Below are 8,058 nucleotides of genomic sequence, written 5' to 3'. Positions count from 1 at the left end.
AGAGACCAAATTATTGACAGAAACTCACAAACACACTCAATTTTAATTTTTGTTTGTTTCTTATGATTTATTTTTTTTTTTCAAGCATGTTTAGAGTTGCATATTCACTACAATCAGCCAGCGGATAAGATGTTGAACTTTGTCTGACCCTTGTTCAGTTAAAAGCTAATTGTAACGAATTCCCACCCACTTGGCAATTAAACCCATATGTCGTATATACATATGTACTTACATAAATACATACATAAAAGTATGTGCATCTTTAATACGAATGTGTGCATACATAAGTACATAAGTCCAAATGTCCATGTCAAAGTGGTTCTGCTTTTATGCTCCATAACGGTACATAAATATGAATGTATGTACTATAAATACATTAACGATTGCATTCGCTTCCCTCTGTTTTAGTACAAATGCCTATTAATTTCAACAATTTTATTGAGCTTGAGGCCGTTTTTTTTAATGAAAATTTTTGTGGAAAAAACCACAATTTACAATTTGGTAGAAGTTACAGCCAGTGATCGGACTTAAAAAAAATTCTGTGTGGTAGAATCTGAAAAAAATGTGGTAGATTTCAAAAAAATGTGGAGATCTCAGGTTTTGGATCAAACTTTGTACAAAAATTATAGAAATTCTGTAAGGTTTCACCTAAATTGCAAACTTTTTAATTAGACTCTAAAAAAATTAATTTGTGTATAACAAAGTTCCTAAAAATTGCATTGAGTTTTGGCAATACTTTCCTTGACAGTGTACAGCGGTTCCTTCCACATAAAAATATTTTTCGAACATGAATTTTTTTGCAACCTTGCGGAGTGCTGTCAGCGTTTCATTTTATCACATCACGATGTAGCGAACAAATGTGGCACGTTACAGAAACCGCTACTTGTGATTTGCCGATTTTGACAATTCCCAAGTAAATGTAAACAACGCCTCAGAATGCCTTAGGTGCACTGAAATTTGCTAATACTTTCACAAAAATCGCCGTTTTTTTAATTTTCGCTATTAATTTTTTTTATAAATCATATATTTTAAAATTTAACGTAATGAAACCACGTTTCCTGTCGAAAAATTTATTATTGAAAAAATTTACTATTTTACAGTTTATTTTATCCTCCCATTCGGCTTTGTTTACTTTTACTTGAGAAATTTCATCGCCGACGGCAATGCGGTTCTTGTATTATATCACTCTTGTTACCATATAGTATTAAGTGTTGGACAATTTTTGCTCTTAAAATTAAGAAAATTATGTCGAGCAAAAATAAAACTAGGTACTCAAAAACGCGAATATGTGGTAGATTTCAGACCTTGTGTGGTAGATGTGGTAGATGCTCAAAAAAGTGGCAGATCTACGACAATGTGGTAGAAGTCCGATCACTGGTTACAGCTGCTATTTCGGGGATAACCTCATCTCCTCATCAGACTTCGTTCACTGGGATTCGATCCATCGTCCCCGGCGGCCAAAGCCAGTTGCCTACGCACTGTGCTAAGTTCGCCACGTAAACTGTTGTTGCTTTTTCCACTTTTTTCTTGTGTTAATCCCACTACAATCAAGCGCAGCTATTCCGCTACTATTTACACTTGATCTTGTGATTGTTTGGATTTTGTTAATAATTCTATTTTTATAATTTTTAATTTTTAGGTTCTTAAGTTATTTGTTTTTGTAATTTATGGCTCAATAAAATTGTTGAATATAATTAAATAACAAAAACAAAGCATCTAATTTTTATTATTTATATAGAATATGCAGAATGCAATTTGGCAAGTTTGCTTAAAAACCAGTTTGAGTTATAAAGTACTAAATCCATACATAGAGCGCAGCTATTCCGCTACTATTTACACTTGATCTTGTGATTGTTTGGATTTTGTTAATAATTCTATTCTTATAATTTTTAATTTTTAGGTCCTTAAGTTATTTGTTTTTGTAATTTATGGCTCAATAAAATTGTTGAATATAATTAAATAACAAAAACAAAGCATCTAATTTTTATTATTTATATAGAATATGCAGAATGCAATTTGGCAAGTTTGCTTAAAAACCAGTTTGAGTTATAAAGTACTAAATCCATACATAGATACATATGTATGCATGCACACTAATGTACATACATACGTATATGCACGTATGCATACTTCGGTACATATTTTAAATACTTACAAATTTTTAATAAGTCGTCATTTCACTTTGATTTGTTAACACATTTCTATTTGCTTAGGCATTTCTCTTAATTCTTACAAATTTTACTAATGAAAATAACTATTAGGGAGTTCACAAAGTGTGGCTTACTGCCGTATTGTTGTAGATCGTATTTTCGTAAAATTACTAACATAGCTGTGAAACTTTAAGATCTACAACTATACGACAGTATACAACACCTTGTAAGCTCCCTAATTTACTATGAAGTATTAAAACTGAAAGTAGTGATATTTATATAACTTTTTTGATATACATAATTGCATTCAGTTTTAATGCAACCCTGCGCAAGTTTTGGGAGGGTACCGTTCAATACTTAAAATATACAAAATTTTACAGTTTACAAAAAGCATTCAGACCCGCGAGCTTTCCGGGGCGTTTCCAGTTTATAGAATTGATGTTAGAATTAATCTGGGACTTACCTGTCATCACTGATGTTAATTCTGACTTTGCAATTTAATAGTAATTTCTTCTGTCAAGCGTTTTACCAGGCATTAATATCATCGATGACAGTTAAGTCTTAAGTGGATTTTTATATCAGAATCTCATTTTTATGAAAAGTACAGATAGAGGGCATTGAATATACGCGATATCGATACAGTTAGAAATTAGTAATGGCCACTCGTGGCTGTTTTCACTAAGAGGAGAAATTCTAGAATAGCTCCAGCAAGATAGCAGCGCTAGTATGCCCTACTAATATTGTAATAAATGCGCCATTTACATTTTCCAACAACAGAACTCAGTTATTTTAGCTATGCCCGAGTCGGGATTATCTTTAAGGAGTGATTATAAGAAAACATAAGTAAATTCTGTTCACAACTTATTTCAATTTCACATATCGTGCATGCACACATTTACATATTTGCTTTTGTAAGCCAATGATTCATAAATACCTACATACGTTTTACACTTAGCAGTTAAATTAACAGGTTAATTAGCGTTGCGAATACAAAAAACACTTGTGTAAATCGAACACCTCAGATGTGCGTATGGATCGGTGTTCCATATATATATACATTATTTATTACACTCACTCACTTGCATGCGAACGTATATAGAGAGATTGCCTTTTGAATGTAAATAAATACCCGCTCTCAAATTGACAGGTGTATGTGAAAAAGGCAAAACGAAGGAAAAATAAATAAAATTTGTGAAAACAGTGACATTTAGTCACCGTCCGTGAATATTTACAGTACTATGAACTTGTGAGGAAATAAAATAATTACCTTAAAATTGCCTTCGAGGTTTTTTACCTTCGATTATATGTGCTGAGAATTCACAAATTGACGCTTACAATTAAAGTATGCATGTATGTATACACATATATGTATTTAAATTAGGGCTGTGTGATTAATTGATTACTCAAATTTTTAATTAATCATAAAGTAAATAACTCAGTTATTCGATTAATTAGAAGTTATGATTACTCAAAAGTTCATTTACTCGAGTAATAAAGATTTTTGATTAACCAAAAACAAAAATATTTGAGTAATTTGCTTTATGATTAATCAACATTTCGAGTAAAATGAGTAATCAACATTTCAACTCTTTACATATGTATAAAGTAGTTAAAGTTCCTTGATGCTTTGAAAACAACGTTTCTGTTTTCAAAAATTAAAACAAAAATTTTTTTTTCATGCACAGAATGTAAAAAAGAAAATAAGCATTTTCCAAAGCAAACTCTTTTAACGAGCAAAATTATTTTTTTTGAGTAATCATATTTCAAGTAACTCGATTAATCATCGTTTTGAGTAATCAAAATCTTGATTACTCGAGTAATTGATTAACCGAATAATTGATTAACCAACGTGCTCGAGTAATCGAACAATCGCACAGCCCTAATTTAAATATGTACCTATGTAGTTACATGAGTATTGTAGAATTTAGACAAAAAAAACTCGTTAAACGCAATAAAAATGCTTTAAATGCCTAATTATTTTAATCACACCAGCGACCGATGTAGGCAAGTACATTTGCGTGTGGCAAGCTGGCGGTGTTACGTGAGTTCGTATCTTACTTCGTAGATGGAGCTGTAAGATTTAGAATGGCTTCTCCTTAACCTTCGAGCGGAGTTTTGTTTGGTACGTCTATAGTTTAGATTTGCATATGGGATATATAAAGTCGAAATTTTGATATTTCTACATTATAAGCTCGGCCAAGTTATGTCTAAAATATTTGCCTTACAAATACCCATTGTATGTATGTACATGTGCATGTATGTATAGTATGTATATAAAAATTAACTAAACTGAGTTACATTCCTATAGCAAATCACTCAACTTAGCATATCTCAAAACTTAAATGAGTGAGTATGAATTGTACTAAAGTAACTCAGTGGAATACAAATATTATTTTCCCATATAGAAGAGACTCTTCAGATCTATCTCTCAAAGCGTAGTAAATTCATTAACTTAATCAATGTTTGAACTTTTGTTTTTGCGGGAAAGATTATTAAGGTTAATGTTCATAGTTGTTGAGAATGGCTAGTCACACGATTGGATTCATGGTCCAGGAAGTTCCGGAGCTTCCGGGTAATACATTGATCGTATGGAGCAAGAATGTAGTTTGCCAATCAGCCATAGTAACTCAAAAAGTAAAAATACCTAAACATTAAGAACTCATCAAATTTTTACTCAACGTCCTTATTGTCTCTGTACATACATAAGTGGACTATTATTTACTATTTCTTTTACTGTGCGAATGATGTCATCACTTTGCAATTTTATTATGAGATTAAGTTGCAATCAGATTGTTAATCCAAGTAAGAATCCTCCCTTAACTCAAATAAACGACAGCGTTTTCCCTTTTAGCTACATTCGCTTCCTGTAGGCAGAAATGAGCACATACATATATAAATATTTCACATTGGTTTGAAAAGGAGAGTTTATTTACCCAGCATAGTTCCTCAGTTGAAGCAACTAAGTATTGTTTTTTAGGTTAACTGTTGTTTTAGAGTCTTATTTGCTTGCTCTCAAACTATGTATTTGACGATTATGTTGATTTTACGAGCTTACTGTTGTTACTTATGGCGGATATTCTAATAGCCCATGTATGTACTATGTATATGCATACGTATGTATATGTGTATAAATACTTTGTTGGCTTCTAGACTTAGAGAATTAGAAAGCACTTACGCTTGGAACAGCGGCCATATACCCGTAGTAAGTACTGGGTGTCCGATGGCAGAAGTAGGAATCAAACGCAAAATTAAAAAACAATTAATAATGATAAAAGTTTATTTCAATAACTATTACAAAGAAGACAAGTGCGAATTTCGTTTGTTTTTTAAATTATGTCGTCTTGAAATCTAGCCTCCGTACTCCGTGCCATTCGCTGGAGAACAGATGTCGGGATACCATTAACCTCGCGAACGATATTTTCTTTTAGTGCTGAGATGGTCGATGGTTCTATAGACTTTACTTTTCAGATACGCCCACAGAAAAAAATCCATAGGGTAAGATCGAGAAAAATATCCATAGGTGGTTTGGGGAGAAACTTCAAATCTAAAACCGAATGCTGCCACCGGACACCCTTTATGTTATCATACATAAGTGCATATCTAAGACTAAAGCAGCAAATCTGTTTATTGAAAATTTTGGATGTTTGAATTACAACATACTGAGTTTTTAAGTCAGTTAATCTGTATAAATAACTGCATAAAGTATAACTTTTTGAATGCCACTTCACGACTATTCACTTATATTACGTAAAATTGAAATCGGGGTATAGGCTTTCTTGATGTCTAGAGATGAAAATGATTGATAACGCTTAATTAGTTTTTTTTTTAAATATATATCACAAAGTACAACCAAGTCGAAAATCGATTTATGTGCTACTTTCTTAATTAAAGTACATTTTTGCTGAAAAAACTGTCCAAAAATTAATTAGTCTGGCTGTGAAAATACATCTTTTTTGTGGAATGATCGAATAAGGAACTTACGAAAGCAAGATGCAAGTTGTTATGCTTTACCGCAAATTGAATTCGTTCTAAAACTTTATTTTGGACAGAAAAGTTACGAAAGGCTTGTGTGCTTTTCTAGCCTTCAATTTGTATCTTTTCAGAATTTTCAGCGTTGCTTAGGTATTTATCTCCAAGGAGTATTGGTTTCAATACTTACAAGAGCTGACGAAGGAATTTTTTCTTCTTTACAAACTTTCATTTATTCTAGAATGTTTCGTCTCATTCAGTTTTCACTTTGTGCTTTTACGGTTATTCCTGTCCGAATGTTGACCTTTTTATTTAAAGTTTCCAAAATTTGTCTGCATTAAGTGCTGCAGTAGTTGCAATGCAACGTCTTCGGTATGATTACCCCCAAGGATGTTCATCATAATACACTGCGATCAGCTAATTAAGCCAGCAACCTTTTGACCAATGTTGGCTATTTTTCTTTTGTTTATTTCTTCATAAATGTCTAGCACATAAACTAACATTTCAAAATTATAAAAAATCTGCAAAATATCATCTAAATTTTCATTTTCAACTTTTTGCAAGTTCAGCCTTGCACATTATGATGCTAGTATTTAATGGACTAAAAAACTATATTACCCAAAAAAAATTATGAAAAGTCTGAATAAAAAGCTGTAAATTTAGATGGAATTTTACAGATATTTTGCAATTTTTGCACAATATTTGAAATAAAGATTTATATGGTGTTTGTTGTGTAATGAGCTAGGCTTATATGAAGAAATAATAACATTAACAGGTCTATTCTACGCTGGTAATAAAAAGTTTGTAACCTGTAAATAAAGTTCCTATCAATTTTTAAACCCTTTTCGCATTCTGTGTACTCTTGTAACCGGTAATTTTTGTTACCATCTCATAAGCAGGTAACAAATTATTGCCCCGTGAAATATGCAACTACATTTTTACTTCAATGATTAAGACCTTAAACCTCAGTTTCAATCGAAAATATTATTGCCAACATTTTACTTATAAATATGCCACTAATCTACAAGCGTTTCTCACAAACTTATGGTTACAGCTTCACTCTCTGAATAATTTTCTGGACATACATATTTAGTTACAAAAAAGTTTTACCTCACAAATGAAAATTCCATTAGCCGTGCCTATTTATATGCAAATATATTTACGTATACAGTATATGTGCATATGTATAAATAAAGACTGAAAAGACTGAAAGCTAAAATAAAAAACCCGAATAACTTGTTTGAAAATTGTTACGAAAATTCTCAAAGTAAAACGCAGAAATATTTGACTTGAATACCAAGTTGCAGTCAAAGTTGTTCACAACAATCAGTAATAACGCATCAGTTAGGAAAACAAAAGAGATGAATGGTAAAAAAAGAGAACAAACAAACACCAACACACAGCTGACATCATCTTTGGGAACTGCACTCAAAACAAACAAGTGGTGGGGGCACAAGTAGCATTGCATTGGGGGCCATTTGAGTAGCAAAGCAACTTTAGCCGTTTCCACTCACTCACTGAACGGCTCAACGCGATTTGAGTGATGTATAAAAACAACTTTTTATTTAACAATTGCTGACCACGAATGAGTTCAGCTCTTTACGGTTTTGTAAAGTTTACTCATTTAAATAAATGCTAATGCGACAATTTACTTGTAGTGACCACAGTGGCGCTCTATTAAGGCAAACAAATACGTACATGTTTAGTGAAACCGCGATATAATAAACCTTGATAGAATGGAAAAGTCAATATGTATAACAAAATTTTTGCTGCTCCATAGATATAACGCCGCAATTTTGAGCATGAAAACCTACTGAATATATGTATTCATGATTAAAGTCCCGTTAGCAAAAGCCTCGATGTAACAAAATCTTGTCTCAAAAGCCTCGGCATAGCGCGAATTCTAAATAAATTGACGATTCGGGACCCGCTATAAAAA

This window comes from Rhagoletis pomonella, unplaced genomic scaffold (assembly GCF_013731165.1).
Source record: "Rhagoletis pomonella isolate Grant_MI unplaced genomic scaffold, Rhpom_1.0 Rhpom_scaffold_00006, whole genome shotgun sequence".
NCBI classification, from domain to species: Eukaryota; Metazoa; Arthropoda; class Insecta; order Diptera; family Tephritidae; genus Rhagoletis; species Rhagoletis pomonella.
This window is presented reverse-complemented; position numbering follows the sequence as displayed.